This window comes from Oenanthe melanoleuca, chromosome 2, assembly GCF_029582105.1.
Source record: "Oenanthe melanoleuca isolate GR-GAL-2019-014 chromosome 2, OMel1.0, whole genome shotgun sequence".
Classification (NCBI taxonomy): domain Eukaryota; kingdom Metazoa; phylum Chordata; class Aves; order Passeriformes; family Muscicapidae; genus Oenanthe; species Oenanthe melanoleuca.
In genome coordinates, this window is record NC_079335.1 from 101,094,823 (window position 1) to 101,117,736 (window position 22,914).

The window sequence follows — 22,914 nt, forward strand, 5'->3', positions numbered from 1 at the left end:
TCCTTCTATTTCCCAGTTCCTTTGGACAGATAAATAGAAAGAAAAGGAGATCAAAGTTCATGACAGGGCCATTGCAAAATTGGACAGATAAGGGAAAGCTTTCTTATGGCAACTGATATCAAACACTAACAACAAATCCTTTCAGGAAGGCCTGATACACATGTGGAAAATAGCCTGTGTTTCTTCTTACCAGAAAATATGTAGTCTTATATCCTGTTAATATTGTGGCCCTCTTAGAACATTAGAAAGAAGAATATGAGACACAAATATTTCTCTTTTTTTCTGCAGAATTACATGGAAAATGCTAGGATTTCCCACAAATGTGCTTATAGGGTGCACATGAAATTCCAACACATCATTCTTTTTTGTTCTCAAATTGGTCTTTTTTCTCAGCAAAGCTTGGATTGACAACAGTAACTTATCATTCATCTGAAAATACTTTCTAATTTCATGATTGATTTTTTTGTCTTTGATCAAATTCCATTATTGATTAAATTATATGTTAATATTCGTTAATTTTTCCAACTGCCATTCTTGTCTCACCAGCCAGCTGAGGCTATTTTTTATTGGAAATTTATTCTCTCAACACCTATTGCATAGTTAAAAAAGCAAAACTAAAGAGAATCTAATTCACCCAAGTAAATAATCTTGGAAGAATGCCTACTACTGAACCCAAATAATATAACAGTATTTCAGAAAAAAGAAAATAAATTAATTTCTTCATTCCTGGACTCCTGTTTGCAGGACATCACTGGGACAGCTGGGCATCAAAGTTTCTGACTCCATCAAAAACTGGGGTTTGTGTGCAAGACAGACAGTTCTTCTGTTACAAAAATGATATCACCTCCTATTCTAGCTGCTGGGTACTGACCTGAGAAAAACAAACTTTTTTTTTCTCCCAGTCCACCTCCATGGACATTGTGTTGTATTGTTGGAACCGAGCAATTGTTTTGGCCTGTGATCCATTGCTTGTCTTTCTTTTATTTTCTCTTTTGGCTCTGAGAGAAGCCGGCAGAAACATCTGTTAGAATTAAGATACACTGCAACAACTCAGCTGATACAGGAGCCCTGTAGCACATTGGCTGTGCAGAAGCAAGGAAATAGGCTCTTCTGTCTGCATGATCTATAACACTGTGCAGCTAATTCAAGAAAACTGAACTATTTTTGGAGGTTACCCAATGACTCAGAATAAAGAAGCAATTGAATAACAGATGCAAAACTGAACATTCACATTATCTGTCTGTTAAAAAACTGAAAGAAAGCAACCTAATTTCATTTCAGCTGCAGGGAGTAGGTTTCTTTAGCAGCACCCCAAGTTAATTTAAAACATGCTCCTGAATATACAACCTTTGCAATCATGAGCCACAGATGCTTTAAAAATGAAAAAAACCCTTTTACCCTCTTCTGATGACAAATATGAATTCTAGTGCAAGAGATTTAACTCAGTGTTTGATGTTGACTGCATTGCACCTAGAGTGTTAAATCCCATTATAAAATTACTGTCTTATTAAATGAGGAGTTTAATAGTTTGCTTGTATAGTTGATGGTCAAAACAAGATCAGTAGTGTTTTCACAGAATAGGAAAAATGATAAAAATTAGGATGACTGAGTATGTACTAAGTATCAGCTCTGTCAGGATCATGGGCTTGAGATATAAATTTTAATATAATATTTCTCAAATCTTATTGATGATCTCTACTTAAAATTGACAGATTTCCCTTATAATGCTTCAGGAACATTGCAAATGTCACTACAAATTCAACACCTGGAAAGTTTTACACTTGATTAAAAAAAAATGACTGCAATATTTACCCTTAAAAACTGAGACAACCACATAGACTTAATATATCATCAGTTTCCTAAGGCAGTGTATTAGATACAGTGCATGAGGTTAAAACAGTATATAACAGGAAATAAGCAGTTTTAAAACTTAGCTAGCATTGTATAACCTACATATAAAGGTGAGTTGTAAAAATTAGGCTCAGGTGAAATCAATGGCATGAATTCAGCAGAGCATTGATTTCATCCCTGCTGCCAAAATTCTACTCTCTTTAACCAGATCCTGAGCTTAGAGGAAATATTAGTAGTGAAGTGACTCTTACTGTACTGTAAGATAGGGTAACCTGATGTGAACATGCTAAAGTGGTACCACAGGATGGAGTCAGCAGTGATTTATCTTTACATATTGAGCTTTGAGGAGAAAAAAACCCACATACACAGAATGAATAAGAAACATGGGCAGACTGATGGAGGACATTCCCTGTTTTGGCTGACATGAGGGCTGTCAACAAATTAGCACTGGTTGAGTAGACAAGTGGAGTTTTTCCTGTTGTGTTGGATTTTTCAGGTTAATATGGTGGAACTCCTTACTGTTTCTGTGCTGAAGGCTGGGTGTTAGAGAAAGTAAACCTTGCAGGGCTTTGGAGAAGGGACAGAACTGTGTCTGCCACTAGAGCCAATCTTAGTGTATGCTTCTCATACTTGTGACACCTACGAGCAGAGAAAAGTCTGCTTATGAAGAGGAAACACATTCAGTCCCACTGTTTTTTTTCTACTTGGCTCTCCAACTCTAATGAATGAAAATTCATCTGCAGAAACACTAATTGGGTTTGACACCACAAACACGCAAGTAACAGGAGCAAGTTTCTCATCTATGCAATCTGATGATCGAACAAGCTGTGTCAATGAAAATAGCTAGTTTAAGGTCTTGTGATGTTATTAATTAGTTTTCTAACACCAATCTTTACAGTACACTTCCCAATTTGATGTTGTATCTCCTTCTCTAGCTATAGGCTCTGTTCTTTTATACCCAAGATAATGCTTCTTGCTAATTCACTGACAATCACCAGCAAAGAATTATCATCCCCAGCACTTCACCATTCTCACAGTATTGCTGAGGATGCTTGTTTCACATCAATGTCATTTTACCATCAGTGGCAAGGTGACCAGAGGAGTTGATCAAGAAGGTGTCAGTAAGTATTTATACATGGATATCTGGGAAATTTGTCAATGCTGAAATTAGTTTTGTGCAAGAGATGGTCAAATACTATTGTGTTTTTAGGAATGGTCAAACTATGGGAGTGTAATAGTTGATTACCCAGAGAAAGTATAAAAATCCTGTGATTACCAAGTTCTTTGTTCATTTCAGTGCAGGAATTTGAAAAAGGCAAATGGGTGAGAATGTTTGTAATTCCATGAGCTTAGAAAGAAGAAGAAGACGAAGAGAAAAATAGAACTAAGATACGTGTCTTTAAATAATACTGGACTGGCATCATTAGGCTAGCAGCAAAACATCCTCTGTATCTTGTCAGATTTTAAAATAATCTACAGTTCTCCTTGCACATCCTACATTCTTACTGCTTTCTGTGGTAATTCTTATTAGGGGAAAAATTCTTTTTATTGAAAGGTGTGGTTTTTTTATGTCAATCTAAAATAAAACTAATTTGCTATTATAGAAGAACTGCATTTAACTGAAAGGACAAATATTAGCTTCATTTTCACGGAGATGCGCTGTTCCATTGCTTAGCTCATCACAAAATTGTAATGTGGAGGGAAAAGTATTTTGTATGCATAAATAAAAATCAACAAACACAGTGCATCTAACTATGTGTCTTGGAAGTTTCACATGTTTCTTTTATAATTAATCATAACATGAATGTAAATATCAATTGCAATCTTCCAAAAAGTAGAAAGTTTCAGCTACTATTTTTGGTCACTCACTGTGCAAATAAACATTTAAATATCATAGAAAAAACTGTTCATAAATGGAGCATTTCTCAGTTTAGAAATATTTTGTTCTATACTATTTTATTTAGGCTATACCTATAAATAGAAATCAGCTGCTGAGAAATTAGTTTATTATGCTAAATTATTCTGTTTGATTTTGCTACACAGCTAATCCTGGCAAGGCTAAAAAATAGTTAATAGGCAGTCTGTAAGATCTTATAAGATGACATTTGGAAATCCTACAGTCATATTAGTCATTCGCCATGGCAATATTCTGCCATAAAGCAATGAGTCAGATGATTGATTAGAGAACCAACCTCATCATGATATATGATGCCTCCGGCATGAATATGGAGAGAAGGAAAAGAAAATCAGAAAGGAGAGTCCATGGGACACAGAACAGTAACATGGAGGAATAGAAGGGCAAAGAAAATCTGAAATAATTTATTTTTTGGAGGTAAAGGGTGATGGAGAGGAGGCAAACAGCATAAATCATGGATCTTGGGGATGCACAAGGTGGGTCATCATAATTTGTAAGTGAAATCCTGAATCACTAGAAAATCTAAATTTTTGTCACTCCTGACATGGCATCTTGCTCTAGACGTGAGGCAGCTGTTGGCTACCTCTCTTACAGCTGTTCACTAAAGGTCTTGGAGAAGACTGGCATTGAAATGCTGTCTGCTTTTAATTCGGCTTGCTATCAACATGTGTGCTAAGGAGCATCAGCAAAACAGTCCACAGAAGCTGACAAAAGGCCTACAGGGAACACTGCACAAATACTCACAAATTGAAAAAATTGTTAGGCACTGCAATTGAAAGAAAGATCTCTGCTATTTAGGAGTTTGTGATGCTTTTACTGGTTGCCCTACTATGACACCCCAGCTATTGTTTTGGAAATTAGCACACCACTTTTGGCTGTGATACTCAGGTATACAAGGCTCAGTACCTGCCCCATCCTTGCAGTCAAGCTTAAAAGCTGCCACTCCTAGTAGGAGGAAGGCACTACACAGAAAATATAGGTTGACGTACAAACTATTGTACAAACAATGAGAGTGAGAGATGCATCTAAGTACACCTAGGGTTTTACTGCAGCGTTTATTTTTTTTAAATTCATCTCACTAATGTATGCCATTCTCCATAGCAGGGCATGATTTGCAGTATTTCCAAATGACTGGGCCTGTCTTGGTTTTGTCCTAGGTCCTCAAGTGATGTGCAATTCTATCAAAAATTGGTAAGCATTGTAATTTTACTGCTGCAGATTAAGTACAATTTGTTCAATATAATCATACGATAAACAGTCAGAGGTGCTTGTGCATTCAATGCAGGGGAGCCAACAGTTGCATGTTCTCCATAAAGGTGCTGTCATTTATGATGTTCACTGGCTTTCCTGGTTTGCTGGGCTAATCTCTTTCCTGAGGCATTTCAGGAAAGAGCTTCCTAGTTTTGTTTATGATTATAGGAAAGATGTTACATTTATAATACAGGGAAATGCTATTTGTTGGGGGTTTATTTGGCTTATTTTCTAAGTATTCTGATTTTTATGAAAATACTCCCCTACTACAACTACTTTATAAATCAAAATGAATAATTTATTATTTGTGCTTTTTAAAACAGTGTTAATCAATACAAAACATTTCAAAAGAATGGTATTATTGGCAAACAAGATTCCTGCCAAGATCAATCTAAAACTCCCATCATGTTCAACGAGACTGTTTTCAGGCAGGGATATAGGAAGTTACATTTTTGCAGACTGCCATGACAGAAGTTCATCATGACGGATAGTACTTTCCTCGGAATTACAATAGCCAGAAGAAAGATCAGAAGAAGCAGCTGTGAAGAACAAACAAAGGCACCAGGAAAAGGGTTTAATTTCTCAAAATGATCAATTCATTAAAAGGTAAAATCAGGATCAGAGCTCTGATTTTTGAAGTCAATACCTGATATCTGCCTAATGATGTTGCTTTGCATGCAGCTTTCTCAGGTGATGCACAGCTCATCTTTTGTGGGTTCATATAGAGATCTTACACAGCATGCAACAACAAAATCAATTGTAAGAACAAGAAGTAATCTTCTTCAGAAGATTTCTCTCCACCACCACTAATTAGCTTTCATAGTGGCATCTTGCCTTTCTCTCTGCCCTATCCCAACTCTTCTACTTCTGTAAGCTGTGAAACTCTTCTGACTTAGACAGAAAAGGCAAATGGGAAGAAGGCTTCATGCCTCACATGCTCATACAAGCAGTGGATCACAGGGCCAGGTAACAGAGTTACAGATTTGAAAAAAGATTACTGTTTGCCATGCCTGTCTTGCTTTCAATTTATTAAATATTATAAATCTTTTCTTCTTCATAAGAAATCTTGAGGGCCTATGTCAAATTCATCTTTGGGGGAATATGGTGATATAAACACATTTAATTATCTTAAACAGCTAGAATTTCATGACGCAAGTATTACAACTTTTGAAATACAAAAATACTTCAAAAAATACTTTTGAAGTACAGCATAAGGATAACACCATATGCCATTAAAATATATTTATCCTAATTGTCATATTAATTGGTAGATCCTGTGGGCTGTAAATTTATCACAACTCTGGTATGCATTAAAAATGGATCATAAGATTGTAACTGCAGATCCTCATGCCATATAACAGGTAAAATTAGGTGTCCCATTAGTCACAGTTGTGACTAATTTCACCTATTCTGACATTATTATGAACATTATGCAGTAATTTTAATATTTTTGTATAAAGATTAGCCTAGATGTTTTATTATGTTTGTGTCTTACTCTATGATGTCTCATTCCTTTTGTGTAATTGCTATTACTAATAGTACATGAAGGCGTCCAAGGACTACACTCTTTTGGGTACAATTATTCCTGTAAAACATTGGAGAACTATGAAGGTGTCTGACATAGAAACTATTTTACATTGAAAAAGTCATCAAGATTAGCAGCTACTGTGGTTTATTAATCGCTAAAATTTAAGGAAGATTATCTGCAATAGAAAACACCAAAAAATAAGACAGAAGTTAGGTCACAGTCCAATTTTTCAAGAGCATACAGGACATCTCCTATGCCAATCAAGGACTTTTTGAGTGCATTCTGAAATTTCTTTATGGGTGTGTAAAGGTGACAGGATCATAATCTGGCCCTTTGTGACAGCCTCACATTCTCTGCCCAAAATACCAGAAGGCTTTGAATACAAAAGATATATCCTACAGATATCTTAGTCCAGGGCTCTTTACCCCAGAGTAAGCAAAATAAGACGAACTGCAATAGCCACAGAAAGCAGATGAATCTTGAGAAACACAGATTTCAGGACTCTATCCATTTGCACAGAGCAGCTGTACAATATCTGAGGAAAAATAGTGAATCCCTGAATCACATGTTGATTAAAGCTAGAATAGTTGCCTTTTTTTTCTGATTGCTAAACAAAGTAATTTTATTAGAATCAGAAAACTAATTTTATTCTGAGACCTACTCTCTTTCTGCATCTGTGTCTCTCTCTTCTGCATCTGATACTTGTTAAATTTCTGCCAGGAGCCTGCCTGCCCTCTAAAGCTCAGCTTCTAGGTATGGATTTAAAGAAAAAATATGAGCATTTTATACTTTTTGCTTCATAATGTACTCCTAATATTTTTTTTTGTAACATACACAGCATGCAAAACAACATTAAAGAGAATGGAAAGACCGATTTTCAATTAATCTGAGTTTGGTTTTTGTTTTTAAACTACAGAACATTCTCTGATGTTAGGGAGATTCATAATTCAAATTGCTGATGAGTAGCAGCCTTGAAATGAGAGCTTAAATGAAGATAGTAGGAGGATCATGTAGCTTACTCTGTGGACCTTGGATCAGGCTCTGAGAAAATTTCAAGTTATTTGCTGTGTAGGACTATACAGACCAAAGATATAGTTACCATCCCTCAGAGTTTTCACAAGGCTGAAGTTACATTGTATGGTTGTATTGTACTGAACTTCCATGGAATTATTTAATGCAATATGCTTCCTGGGTTTTCCATGACACTGGAAACTGATTAGATGTTTAAAGTGTATGGTATTAAAAAGAAAACAACCCAAATTTTGGAAAGAAAAGGCTTTTCTCACAACAAATCTAATTTTCTTATCTGCAGCAGATCAGCAGTAGGGGTTAATATAAAAACAACACTTAAGTAAATGGCTCTGACAAGTAAATCTTCTTCATTCTAGGTGTCCCATGAATATGTCATTCATAGCTGGATATCCATCAATTCATTTATGACAGGATGGACTCCTGTCCCATTAGGAACTATATCCCTTGTACATATTTGCATCAATACTAACTCCTGCTTTACTAACTTGAGAGAGGCATAAAAGGGAACTTCCTTGGAATGGCAGGAAATAAATTTTTTAAATGTACAGGTTCCCCCACAATCTTATGGTAGATATACTAGCCAGCAAATGGAGTAAAGAGTTGCCACACTTTTTAACTAACCCATTCTTTCTCCCATCACTGTCAGTAAATTTACCTTTGGCTGCCGGAAACCAATTTCTATCGGCAGCACACGCATTGAGACATGGATGGCTTGTGTAGATTGCAGCCTGGATCAGTATTTAGAGAGCTCTGAATTTAATTGCTAGACTGTTCAGTGCCCCCACAATGTCTTTCAAAGTCTTCTAGGCTCTGGTTTATTGTATTACCTTTGGCAGTCTGAAGTGCAATAATTTATATTTGTCACAACTGCCATCCAACTGGTGCAGTGCTGGTACAACCTTGGGCTTTTTTGTCTTGTCTTTTTTTTTATCAGTGAGAGAGTCCAGTATTGTGAATAATTAAAACCACATAAATGGTTGATCTTGGTGATACTGCATACCATACTAAATGTATTACGTAACAAACATGTATTTTTACTTCTACCCTCTCATTTGCTTGAACTATATTAAAAAAAATCTTATCATGAAAAATTAAAGATTATAAGAATAGCCATTATTATCCTGTTTACTACATGCAGCTGATGTAGAGATATTTAGTTTTCTCCTGAGGAATGGTTTTATGCATATTTGTTTTCAATTAAATTTACATATGTCATTTTAAAGAAAAAGATATTTATTTATGTCTATTTGCTTTCACTAAGGTGGGAATAAAAGTTCCACACTTCCTTCCCCTTTCCTGCATCACTGCAGGAGAGTTCTGTATTGTGCATCACAAAGAGATTGGGAAACTGGGAAATTAATCATGGGCTTTTATGTAATACAAAGTTTAAAATTCATTAGCTTTATATCGGAGCAAGTGTTATGAGGGAGAGCATGTTTTGAATGAGAGGGAGAGCCTTATAATTAAGAAAGTGTGTAAATAATAATGAAAGCCATTAGTGCCATTCAGTTTCTAAGAATTTCATAATGTAATTGGAGCATTAAAGTGAAATTTGCGATGACAAATATTAACAATACGAAAGAGGAGAAAATGTGGTTATCTTTAGTTTGACAGATAATGTCAGCTTTCTTGCAAGGCCCAGATGGTGTAGAGGAAAATGTTATGAACAGTTTTAATATTTTTATGATATGATATTTGGGGATATAATGTCACAAACACACAAGGAGACTTACATTTGTGAACCAATAGTGCCTTTGAGTACAGTCCAATGCTGAAGCAATATACAGGGAAGTCTTGTGACTGATGTAAGACTGCTGTTGCAATAAGACTGAGTTGCAGTGTAGCCTGTTATTATGTGGCAGTGAAGTTTTCTGTCTCTCTCCCTGAATGTGCACTTTAAATCCTTCTCTCCTCTATATTAAAAAAGGGGGAAAAAAGAAAAAGAGAGGGGGAGGGAGAAAATGAAGAAAGTGATTTAACAATTATGCAGGAAATTATATGATGCTAAAATTGTACCATGTACTTCTCTTTCAATGAAGGGACTTTCTACAGTTATTGCACATTGCAAAGGCTATAATTTTAGGGTGTGAAAAAATGTAGATTCCAAACAAAGGAAATTTTAAAAATGTCTAGTGAATAAGGGAAGGCAAAACAAAAAGAAGGCAGCTGGAGAAAATTTGAGGGAACAGTATTATTTTAAGGGCAGTGACTTAGAAATAACTATGCTTAAGACTCCAAGACCTGAAAGACCCAGGATCTCAAAATGCTGGAAGCTTAAGCATCTGTCTTTGTATTCTGTCCATGAAGGACAGTGTTGTAGGATTTCCTACTACACCCATCAATTTGTGTCAAAAGAACCTAATTTGTATGTAAGCAGTCATTCATTCTTTACTGTCTCTTTTTTGCAGACCGATAGCCAACACAAAAGTTGATTCCAAATGTTGAAGATGAGGCACTGAAAATTGCTAAATTAATGCTAATTAATCTCAGTTTTAAGTTTTAAGAGAGTGTAAGTTTTAAGAAAAGGAACACTGGTCTAAATGAGTGAAAGTGGAGAGGTGAGGGTGATTACTTCAATAGGATTTTAACACATAGGTCCTTGAAAAACCTCTAAGACTTCCAACTGTATGACAAAGGCCATATTTTTTCACCACTGAAAGAACTTGAAAGGTTTTTTAAATGACATAGCAAGAATTGTTCTCTGCATACTGTAGGGCTGCTGCTACTTTTGGGATCTTTGAGTAGGATGGTTCAATGTAGAGTCACACTGACTGTACCAAATTGTGGTTACATATCTGCCTTTTCTGGTCATTCCTACTGGATAAACAAAACCAGCGTTTTCATATGGTATCCAGGTTTTCATATGGTATCCAATCTATATTTGAGGTGATGGTCTTCTCTAAAATATGCATGATTTGAGAGTTAAACCAAGACTACAACTCCACAAGCATGTTTTTCTGTTATTCTTAATATTGTTCTGGCAGGATTTCTGTAAGGTAAGTGGGGTTCCTGTCAAAATTGTTTTTCTCTTCTTTCCCCCTCTCTGTTATTACTGGATCCACTTGCTTGCGCATGAAGTACCCTGGTCCCTCAGCTTCCCTTCTTCTGGACACCTTAAGGGCAGATGTAGGTCTGCAATGTTTCAGCAGTGAGAGAGACACTATGTACTTGTGTTGAAAGCCTGTATTACCCACATCTCATTGTGGTAGCTGAAAACTGTCACCAAAACTTTTCCGCTGGCCAAGTGTGCTGGGAGGTAACCTATGCTTTGCTTTACTTTGCTTCAAGACAAAGAGCAGTAATAAAGACTTTTCTTGATAAGATCTTGATGGGAAGCAGCTTTGTGCCAGTTGTAACTCTTATGGCTCCTATACCAAGGGCTGCAACTAGTCTCTGGCAGATGCTGTGTTTGTCATATGTCTCCTTAGAGCTACTCGTATTTGTGAGCCAAGCAGTTCCTGGGCTCTTAGGTGACCCTGAGCCATTGGATTGTTAAAGCTCATAAATTCTATTGAAAGAGTTTGGAATTTCCTCAGCCTGATTTTTTCCCTGCAGTACTCTAATATGTGTAGATAGTGCACATTCTCTACAATGAATCACAAATCTCAAGATAACCAACTCACTGCATTCCCTGCTGTCCTAGTTTGGACAAACTTAGGGGAAAAAACCCCCAGAAGAGCTCCCCAGGGAATAAACCCCCAATTCTTTATCCCACTGGACTTAAGAAAAAAATATTTCACTCAGGGGGAAAAGTGGAAAAAACCTATTTATTAACACATACAAGAGAAACACTTCCCAGCACAGATCCAGATGACAAAAAAATTTTCACTGAGAGAGAAAGAGAGACGTGGACGATTCGATCTTCACTAGAAGGACGAGATGCTTCTCTGGCCGGTGTCCAGAGGCAGGCCGCAGGGTTCCTCCAGAGCGAGCTGGTGCTGATCCTCGGGAGGTGAGGGGTGGGGGGAGGGAGAGGGAGAAAGAGAGAAAGGAGAGAAAAAACAGCCAGCAAGCCTTAAACAACAGCGAGCTAAAACAAATAATTCAAGCAATATAAAGCCAAAAAATCAAGCAAAAAAAAACCAGCTAACTAACAAACCAGGCAACAAACTACTACCACAGCAGCGAAAAGCCACAAGCAGCAGCAGCCAGAGCCAAGCGAGCCACGGCAAGAAGAAAAAAAACCCAAGGCCAGTCCACAGAGCCGAGCCCAGGCGGCCCCACCCCCGGGAGCAGACAGCTTCATGGCCAAGGGGGGCAGGGTGAGGAGTCAGTCAAAACACCAACCCAGGACATTCCACCCCTTATCCCATATCGTGATCATTGACCCATGATTGGGATATACACTCATTAAACACAATATAAACACTTCCTCTGACTTGCTCAAACCTTCAACATTTACATATTCCTTCTGTCTCATCCCACAGTCAGATCTCCCTGAGGTACACAGCGGGTTGTTCCACCTTTCTGCATTATCCACCAAGTACATCCAGGTCCTTGAGCAAAGGCAATCCCCCGAATGGGTTTGCCTGTACTCGAGGCAGGATTAATCCATACTGTCTTCCCTAGCAATCCTCTGACATGGGCCCCTGGGACTTTGTCTCCATCTACTGTATTAAGGCACTCAGATTGGGCAGGACCTGCTCGGTTGGTGGAACCTTGAGTGTTGACTAACCAAGTGGCCTTTGTCAAATGCTGCTCCCAATTCTTAAAGGATCCCCCACCCAATGCCTTTAAGGTGGTCTTTAACAATCCATTGTACCTCTCCACTTTACCTGCAGCTGGTGCACGGTAAGGGATGTGGTACACCCACTCAATACCATGTTCCCTAGCCCAGGTGTTGACAAGGTTATTCTTAAAATGAGTCCCATTGTCTGACTCGATCCTCTCAGGAGTACCATGCCTCCAAAGGACTGTTTTTCCAGGCCCAGGATGGTGTTGCGGGCAGTGGCGTGAGATACAGGGTAAGTCTCCAACCATCCGGTGGTGGCTTCCACCATGGTCAGCACATAAGTTTGCCCTGGCGGGTCTGAGGCAGGGCGATGTAATCAATCTGCCAAACCTCCCCATACCTGTACTTGGACCACCATCCTCCATACCAGAGGGGCTTTACCCGCTTGGCCTGCTTGATGGCAGCGCAAGTGTCACAATCATGAATAACTTGAGTAATACTGTCCATGGTAAGATCCACCCCTCGGTCTCGTGCCCACTTATAGGTGGCATCCCTCCCCTGATGGCCTGAGGCATCATGGGCCCATCGAGCCAGGAACAACTCTCCCTTATGTTTCCAATCTAAATCTATTTCCAACCCCCCTATTTTTGCTGCTTGATCTACTTGATGGTTATTTCGCTGTTCTTCGTTAGCTCTACTTCTGGGGACATGGGCGTCCACATGGCGAACCTTCACGGGTAGCTTGTCTAACCGAGTATCTATGTCTTTCCACTCTTCTGCAGCCCAGATTGGTCTTCCTCTGCGCTGCCAGTTCGTCTCTTTCCATCTCTGCAGCCATCCCCACACAGCATTGGCTACCATCCAGGAATCTGTGTAAAGATAGAGCTTTGGCCACCTTTCTCTTTCGGCAATATTCAAAGCCAGTTGGACAGCTTTGAGTTCAGCGAATTGACTAGACCCTCCTTCTCCTTCAGTAGCTTCTGCAACCCGTCGTGTAGGGCTCCATACAGCTGCTTTCCATTTCCGATTTGTCCCTACAATGCGACAGGAACCGTCGGTGAACAGGGCATAACGGATTTCCTCTGCCGGTAGCTGGTTGTAAGGTGGTGCTTCTTCAGCCCGGGTCACCAGTTCTTGTTCCTCGTCTGTCACACCACAACTTTCTCCCTCTGGCCAGTTGGTAATTATTTCTAAGATCCCTGGGCGATTTAATTTCCCGATCCGGGCGCGCTGCGTAATGAGGGCTATCCACTTGCTCCATGTGGCACTGGTGGCATGGTGGGTGGAGGGAACCTTCCCACTGAACATCCACCCCAGTACTGGCAACTGGGGTGCCAGAAAGAGTTGTGCTTCTGTGCCAATCACCTCTGAAGCAGCTTGGACTCCCTCATAAGCAGCCAGGATTTCCTTTTCTGTCGGGGTATAATTACCTTCAGACCCTCTGTAACTTCTGCTCCAGAATCCCAGGGGTCGGCCTCGGGTCTCACCTGACACCTTCTGCCACAGACTCCAAGACAGACCGTGGTTTCCAGCTGCAGAATAGAGCACATTCTTCACATCTGGCCCCGTCCTGATGGGACCAAGAGCTACTGCATGGGCGATCTCTTGTTTAATCTGGATGAAGGCTTGTTGTTGTTCTGGGCCCCAATGAAAATCATTCTTCTTCCGAGTAACCTGGTAAAGAGGGTTCACAATCTGACTGTACTGGGGGATGTGCATTCTCCAAAAGCCTATAGCACCCAAGAAAGCTTGTGTCTCCTTCTTGTTAGTAGGTGGAGACATAGCTGTGATTTTATTAATAACATCAGTAGGAATCTGACGTCTTCCATCTTGCCACTTCACTCCTAGGAACTGGATCTCACGAGCAGGTCCCTTAACTTTATTCTTCTTGATGGCAAAACCGGCTTCCAGGAGAATTCGGATAATTTCCTCTCCTTTCTCAAACACTTCTTCTGCTGTGTTTCCCCACACAATGATGTCATCGATGTACTGCAAATGTTCTGGAGCCTCACCTTTTTCTAGTGCAGCCTGGATCAGCCCATGGCAGATGGTGGGACTGTGCTTCCACCCCTGGGGCAGTCGATTCCAGGTGTACTGCATGCCCCTCCAGGTGAAAGCAAACTGCGGCCTGCATTCTGCTGCCAAAGGAATGGAGAAAAACGCATTGGCAATGTCAATGGTGGCATACCACCTTGCTGCCTTGGACTCCAGCTCGTACTGGAGCTCCAGCATGTCCGGCACGGCAGCGCTCAACGGTGGGGTGACTTCATTCAATGCGCGGTAGTCCACTGTCAATCTCCATTCTCTGTCAGACTTGCGCACAGGCCAGATGGGACTGTTGAAGGGTGAGTGGGTTTTGCTCACCACCCCTTGGTGCTCCAGCTCCCGGATCATCTTATGGATCGGGATCACAGCATCTCAAGTTGTCCTATATTGCCGGCGATGTACTATTGAAGTGGCAATCGGTACCCTCTGCTCCTCTACCCTCAGGAGTCCCACGACAATTGGATTCTCACATAGTCCGAGCAGGGTGTTCAATTGCCGGATTCTCTCCGCCATCACAGTCGCTATCCCAAATGCCCACTTGAAGCCTTTTGGGTCCTTAAAATACCCGCTTCGAAGGAAATCTATTCCCAAAATACACGGGGCCTCTGGGCCAGTCACAATCGGGTATCTCTTCCACTCTCCTCCGGTTAGACTCATTTCCGCTTCCACTATGGTAAAGTCCTGTGATCCACCTGTTACACCAGCAATAGAAACGGTCTCTTCTCCGACACATCCTGATGGAACTATAGTACACTGTGATCCAGTGTCCACTAAAGCTTCATACTCCTGTGGTTCCGATGTGCCAGGCCACCGAATCCACACGGTCCAAAACACTCGGTTTTCCCTGGCCTCACCCTGGCTAGAGGCAGGGTCTTCCTAAGCCTGTTTATCCTTTTTGACGGGGGCATAGGTCTTAGAAGTTCCTTCAAGTGAATCGGACATGTCGTCATCATCCTCCTCATATGTGGCACTGTGATTCCAGGCGACTGGAGCTGCTCTCTTTCTGATGGAACCTTCTTGTTGAGCCTTGTCTTCCTTCAAATCACGCACTCGTCGTGCCAGAACAGCTGTGGGCTTTCCATCCCACCTCTTCATGTTTTCTCCGCAGTCACGCAAGAAAAACCACAACTCCGCACGTGGGGTGTACCTTCTCTCCTCAGCAGAGGAGCGTCTGCGTTGACTGCCAGGACGTCTGATTTGCACAGCTGAGATTTGGAGGAGATCCTCCTTGATTTCCTCTCTCAGCTTCTTATGGTTTTCCTCCAACTTATCCTCCAAGTTCTGTAAACATGTTTCTACTGCTGCAATCCTGGCATGCGTTGGGCCATGCACAGCATCAGCGTATGCCCGAAGCTTCTTTGCCATATCAAGCACTGTCTCGTATATGTCTTCTCGTTTCATGATTGCAAGAGCTGAGGCATATTCAGATGGTCCAAGTCTCACAAGCTTCCTCCACATAATCGGTGTGCATGGTACCAGATCTGGATTTCTAGTTGTTACGTCATCTGAGAAAACAATTTCTGTCACCGCCATCTCTCTCAAACGTTGGATTCCCTGCTCGATGGTTTTCCATCTGGTCTGCTGCATGTACAGGTCATCAGCGCAGAGATATCTTTGTGCCACACTGTCCAATGACAGTGTGACCAGAGGCTCTGAGGATTAGCTCCCCTCATCATACCTTGATCAATGACTGGATCTTGAGACAGGGATCCCAAATGTCTCGCTTCCGTGCCATCCAGGATGGTTGCCTCACCTGCTGCATCCCAAAGCCGGACTAGCCAACTAATTATGGATTCATCAGGTCGCCTTGTACAGTCTTTTCTTAGACCACGAAGATCTTTCAGGGAAAGGGACTCATTATTAGTTTCTGATCTCCCATCAGTCACTTTAGCTTCGGATTTTATATCAGGGGGAGTTGAAGGTCCTTCTCCTGCATCCTCATCATCATCATCCTCCCCCAGCCGATCTGTTTTCTTTGTGCACTTTCTACTCCTGGTACTGGTAGCCACAGCCATAGGTTGAAGCTTGCTGTCTAATTTTGCCCCTGTCCTGGAGCCTGAGGTGTTAACTGCAGTCTGAGTAACTGGAATAGTAGCTACGTTATCTCCCTGTTCCTTCTCCTTTGTTTGTTGTCCTACACTATCTAACAGCGTAAGCCAGAGCCCAGCTCACTGCAGTGATTTTCTTTTCCTTAGAATTGTCCTGACACTTTTCTTTTAAGTACTTTGCAATCTTGACTGGGTCTTGAATTTGTTCAGATGAAAAATCCCAGATTATAGGTTCAGAAAACTCTTTTAGAATTTGGCCCAGTTCCTCCCATTTGCCACACCACTCAGAATTCTTCCCACTCTGCTTTGCTACCAAATCAGAGGTTGTAACACCTGCATCCCTAGAAATCTCAGCTTTCATTCTGTATAAACTGCAGACAGTATAGAAAAAACTTACTAAATTAAATACCAGAAAGATGGTTTCCTTTACACTCAGGGAGAGCTGAACATTTTCTAACAGAGATGTAAATAATTCAGGGAAGAAGAAGGAAAATAAAGGCAAGAAATCCTCTTTGCTTGCTTCTCCTCTAATGAATTGAGTGCACAACACAAACCACGACTTGTACATCCCTGAAGTGGATTCTAACACCTTCATAAACTTCTGGCAGATCATAACAACCAAGCCTAGCCCAATGAGTATTTTGGTTAATACCCCTTTCATGAAAAAACTACGTGCTAGAGACAACACTGGGGCTATCTCTGAGTAAGAGAACAGGCCCAAAGACCACAGGGGTATTAAGATTTCAAAAAACTCTAAAGAGCAAACATACAGGCAGGCTTCCAATCCAAAAGACATCATGGCTTCAAAAAACATACTGATATCAATACAGGCAAATTAAAAACAAGATGTTATTAAAGTTTTTTCCACTTTCTCCTTCCCCGTACGGGCCACCAAATAAGAAATGTCCTAGTTTGGACAAACTTAGGGGAAAAAACCCCCAGAAGAGCTCCCCAGGGAATAAACCCCCAATTCTTTATCCCACTGGACTTAAGAAAAAAATATTTCACTCAGGGGGAAAAGTGGAAAAAACCTATTTATTAACACATACAAGAGAAACACTTCCCAGCACAGATCCAGATGACAAAAAAATTTTCACTGAGAGAGAAAGAGAGACGTGGACGATTCGATCTTCACTAGAAGGACGAGATGCTTCTCTGGCCGGTGTCCAGAGGCAGGCCGCAGGGTTCCTCCGGAGCGAGCTGGTGCTGATCCTCGGGAGGTGGGGGGGGGGGAAGGGAGAGGGAGAGAGAGAGAAAGGAGAGAAAAAACAGCCAGCAAGCCTTAAACAACAGCGAGCTAAAACAAATAATTCAAGCAATATAAAGCCAAAAAATCAAGCAAAAAAAAAACCAGCTAACTAACAAACCAGGCAACAAACTACTACCACAGCAGCGAAAAGCCACAAGCAGCAGCAGCCAGAGCCAAGCGAGCCACGGCAAGAAGAAAAAAAACCCAAGGCCAGTCCACAGAGTCGAGCCCAGGCGGCCCCTCCCCCGGGAGCAGACAGCTTCATGGCCAAGGGGGGCAGGGTGAGGAGTCAGTCAAAACACCAACCCAGGACACCTGCCTAAGACTCTCCCTCCTCCTTTTTCTCACCATTTTATCTCTGGCCCATTCTAACACCACAGTTCACAACACTCTAGCTGACTCTCTTCTTACTATTCTATCTCTTACTCACCACTGCATGTTTTGTATCTGTGTCCTATCGTGCATGCCACACATACATATCATAAAATGTACTACTATGCTAAGTTTCTATATCAGAGATGTGTTTCTGTCCAGTGCAACTGAGAGCTGCCCACCACCTGAATATCTCACGTTGTCACAGCTCTTTCAATGCTGTCAGCAATGTGACTGAGTCATATTGGATGAGCTCTTTTTGAGGTCACTGGATTACTTTAGAACATTCTTTTTTGAGCTGCCAGCCACTCATCAGCTCATGAAACAGACCACTGCCCCTCCTACACTGCGACCTGAAAGTTCGCTAGTCCTCCTGCCTGTAAACATAAAATGAAGCACAGACTACAACATGAGAGACAATATGCACAAAAGCTAGCTGTCAAAGCCAGAGTTCAAATCTTCTTCTGAAAGTCACAGCTGAGCAATGCTGCAGGAGCTAGTTTCCAGTCTTAGGGGGGATCAGGCGACTTTTTTTGTGTGGGTTAAGGAACTCCACACTGTAATATCCTTTTCAAGATACACATCAAACACATCGGGGTTTCTAAAAGAAACTAAGCGGGGATTTGAAATGTCAAATACAAAGAAACGATTCTTTGCTTTCAGTGGGGAAAAAAAAAGCTGCCTCAGCCTCTCTAGCAACAGGTTATATTTTTAAAGGGTTTTTAATGGATCTTTCTCCAAAGAATGAATCTGAGATTTAAGTACCTGATCTTAATCCTAATGCAATCCATTGCAAAATTCTTAATGAGTTCATTGGGAAGAGAATAAAGTTGCTTTATTTTTTTTTTTTTTTTTTTTTTTTTTGTGTCAAATCTGAAGAACCAGCACATGCTTTACACAAATTGCTTGGGCAATTTTCCTTTACTTGAGATGTTGTAGCTGGAAAATATTTCAGCTCTTCCTGAGATGTATTTAAAACTGGAGCAATTTGGCTATATTTACATCTGTAAAGTGCCATTTTTAACAGATGCAGAGTATTTTTTAGTGCATCTGCAAATTATGCATTATTAATTTGTTTGTAACACGTAGGACATAAAAGTGGAAAGAAGTTTAAAAATAATTAAAAACCCCTGAAACTGATCTCTGTCACATAAGATTATGATAAAGTACATCAACAGATAGCTTATTATACTCTTGTGCCTCAAACTGAATAATTCCATAACTCCAAAACACAACAGACTTTATGTTAGAGTTTTTTCACTGAGAAATTACTAGAAGCAGCAGAAATGTGCAACCAGTTGTGCAAGATTTTATTAATGTATTTAGTAACACTACGTGCCTTCTCTCAATTAGTGATTGCAGAACTGCAAGAAGCTCTGTATGTTTTTCTGACATCTCATACTTCCAGTCTGATACTAGGTAATAGCCCAGTAAGGTTTTCTTGATTTCTAAGTGAAATTGAGATATCGTAGCTAGAAAGTATGCTTGTATTGAACAAGTAATATAATCTGTTGTCATGCTTTGGAAATACCTTGAGGTGAGGCGTTTGGTGTTGTCTGTAGGAATTTTGTGTACATACAGTTCACATGTGCCTCACCTCTACATGTTGGCTCTGTTGCACAAGGGCACTTGGCAACATGTGTCCTAGAAAACATGTGCTGCTGTTTGGATGTTTTGCTCAAGAAAGTGCTTGGTGAAATAGGTCTTGTGTCTTTTTTTTTCCCATTACCCTCGAAATTTGGTCACATAACAGACAAAAAGAGTCTTCAGAGGTCTGAAGAGTTGATCATGTTCTGTTTCTGCTTAAAAATACAGCTTCTGCTGACTTTCATGAAGACTAAACAGACAATTATCCTTGTCCATGTTTAGAGATGGGAACAGGGACAGTCAATCAGCAAATCATTGCCATGGTTTGCCACCTCTTCAATATTATGATCATGCAATGGTTGCGATTTTTCTTTCTACAAAGAAAATTCCTAAAGAAAGGGATGTAGGCTGCATATTCTGTCAGATTAGTATCTGACTGAGAAGGTCTGAGGTGACTTCTTAACAAAGGAAGGCCTTTCCACTTATTTGCACATGCTGTGTTTGATGCTACTCAACATTCTGAGTTGAAAAACTACATTGTGTACATGCGATACTGGAGTGATACTGCGATTTTTCCTGATTATTTCCACTGGTGTTACTGTAGATGGCATTTTTTAGCATTTGGTAACTTGCTCCAGGCACATCCAGCCTCATAGAAGACGGTGGAATGAACTGCCAGACTACAGCTTGGATTAATTTTTATCTTCTTACAGATCTGACGTATAGTTTTGGCTCTTCCCACACTGAACACTTCCCACTCTGAAGTATCTTAACAGTGGGAGGTAAGCTGTTTTACATGTGCATTGTGTCTAGTGATTGGAGCAAGGTTCCGAAACATTCACTATTCTCATCCCCTTCCCCTCTGGAAGTGAGTTGCAATGCATTTAGTGAAAACTTGAATACTGCTTTTGTGTCCTGGTGCAGTGTGCATTCTCTCTCTTCTCTGGGTACCCTGCTTGGGAGTAAAGGAATGATGGGCAGCCACCAGGTGCAGCCCTCTCCATTTCACTGTATATTCAGAATAGTTTTGATAACCATTTTGAAAAATTAACTTTGGTCCATTGTTGAGATGGCTGCACCAATAAATGGCAAAAAGAAAAGAACTGGTCCTTGCCCTGTCACCAAGCGTAGCACACGAGTGCCATTTATTGCCTCTCTGCTGGTCTTCTTGCTTTCAGATGGAACCTATAGCATAGTGTAGGAGTATGTTAAAGAATGAAATTAAAAGCAGATGGGGCCACAGGCGACCATCTTAAGAGGAAACCACATCAGGAGGTGCATTAGCAGAACAGGTTTGGGTGTGCCTGGCTGAATGCCTCTGATCACTTGAATGTGCACCAAGAGCCGGCTAATGCACACCCTTTTGTGGCTCATAAAAAAATACGCACTGTATTTTTCCAGTCTGATTCCATTCAGCAGTCCCCAGTAAAAGCAAGTGTTTGTTTCTGAGGGGAAAGAGGGGCTCCAGGGATGCAAGGATAACAGCTACTAAAGCAAACATTTACCTGCAATTCTCCCCTAGCCTTCTGTATATTTGACCACATTTACTGGTACACAAGTTCTGCTACATTCATTAACCACGGCAAACTGTCTTCTCTAACTAGGGTTTTCTGAAAGCACATCATGAAAGGAGCGCATCTTTAACAGTGTATTTTGAATAAGAATTGTCTATCTGTGGGAGTTGGGTTATTTGTATCACCGTAGACAGAAATGATCTCTGTATTTCATAGGACCTTGCTGTTTTGTACTTATTGATTGTTTATTTTTCATCCATGGGATTACTAATTACAGCTAGTACCAGATGCTTCTGTCTCCTTTCAGACTATTGTAGCAAAGGGCATTGTACCAGATGCATGGTTATTCACAGACATGCATTTCCAGCAACTGAACTGCTGGATCTGCTCTAAATGATCTATGGCAATTACATTTGGCATTGTACAGCTATAATTTTACTGCATATTAATAGCCACCTAGCAAAGAGGTAAATGCCCTTTTCTTGGCTGGGTGCGGAATGAATGCCTGGATGTATTCAACTGGGTGAAACAAGGCCTGGGTTTTAAATGCATAGCAGCGATTATATGTATCAGAAATGCTTGCGTTGGTGAATTGTCTGTTTCTCTCTGCCTTGATGGTATGTAGCAAGGATCTGAGAGAAACATCATCAAGCCAGATCCTAGATAGAGACATGCTACAGGCAGGGGAGGGGGAAGGGGATCATGTGCCCCATTTTTACTGGCTCATCTGCTACCACCCAAAATCTGTTGCACTCTTGTAATTTTTTTTTACCCATTTCAGCAGCTCGGCCAATGAGCATGAAGACTGTCAGGTTTCACCAGCAAAATTAGTAATTAAAACTGCCCTCCCTAGACCTTTCACTTAAAGATGTCCTTAAAGATGATCCATTTCCTTCCCTCTTTATTTTTCTTGGGGGTCGTGTGGCGGGGCCGCCAGGGAGTGGGTGGGAGCAAATAACAAGGAATCGAAGGGGATTAACGAGCTTTCTAGTTATTAGCCCAGCTCGGGTGCTTTGTCTCTGCTCCTGGCTGAGAGCGGGCTGACGGGAAGGTCTTAAGGGAGGGGGGGAAACAAGATGACTGGAGGGGTCGGCGTGCGGGAAGCCACAGCCACACGCGAGGGCAGGCGGGCAGACAGCTAGACACAGAGCCACCCCACCCCACCTCACATCACAGACAGACAGACAGACACCGACCCTGCGGGGCATCTCCGGGCCGCGCGCGGGGCTGGGTGAGGTGCGGGCGGGCAGCGAAATGGCGCCGGGCCCAGCCCGTCCTGTGCGGCAGCCGGAGCGGCGGCGCTGAGCGCAGCAAGCGCGGAGCCGGCGAGCAGCGGAGCCGGAGCGCGGCGCTGCCTGCGGTCCGCGGCGCACCACGCTGCGTGGGCGGGGAGAGAAAGGCAGAGGGAGAGACTCGCAGACAGACAGTACAGACCGGGAGCGCGGCAGATAAAGGACGGAGAACAGGGAGAGAGCAGCGAGCCAGAAGGGGATCCAGACAGGCGCCGAGAGCGGACAGGCAGAGACGGGCGGAGCGGCGGACCGGACGGGGCCGGGACAGGAGGCGGCCGGCGTGTCGGGCGGTGCCGCCGCAGCCAGTGCGCTCGGCCAGCATCGCGGCGCGGCGGTGGATCTCCTCCCGCGGCGGAGGCGGAGGAAGAGACGATGTCTTTCATGAAGACAGTCACTGTACTGTAACAGCAGCGTATCCGCAGCAAAATAAACAAACCGGCCAACCAAAAATACCAAACAAACAAAAATAGCCCGAGCCGCCAAGACGCTGGGGGCAGATCCCGTTTGCAGGCAAGTTAAAAAGAAAAAATACAAAACAAAACAAAACCAAACAAAAA

General features: G+C 41.6%; 1 protein-coding gene across 14 annotated transcripts in view; it reads left to right on the forward strand.

Annotated features, from left to right (window-relative positions):
• The window catches only part of ARPP21 (cAMP regulated phosphoprotein 21), a 207,764-nt gene that overhangs the window by 41,678 nt on the left and 143,172 nt on the right, over positions 1-22,914 (forward strand). For 3 of the 14 annotated variants that reach the window (XM_056484280.1, XM_056484298.1, XM_056484279.1), the window contains exon 1: positions 18,835-22,867. The exons of the other annotated variants lie outside the window; for them this stretch is intronic. The gene's annotated coding sequence lies outside the window, so the exon portion shown is untranslated. Of the gene's footprint in view, positions 1-18,834; positions 22,868-22,914 lie in introns of those variants that run through there. 14 annotated transcript variants of the gene reach the window in all.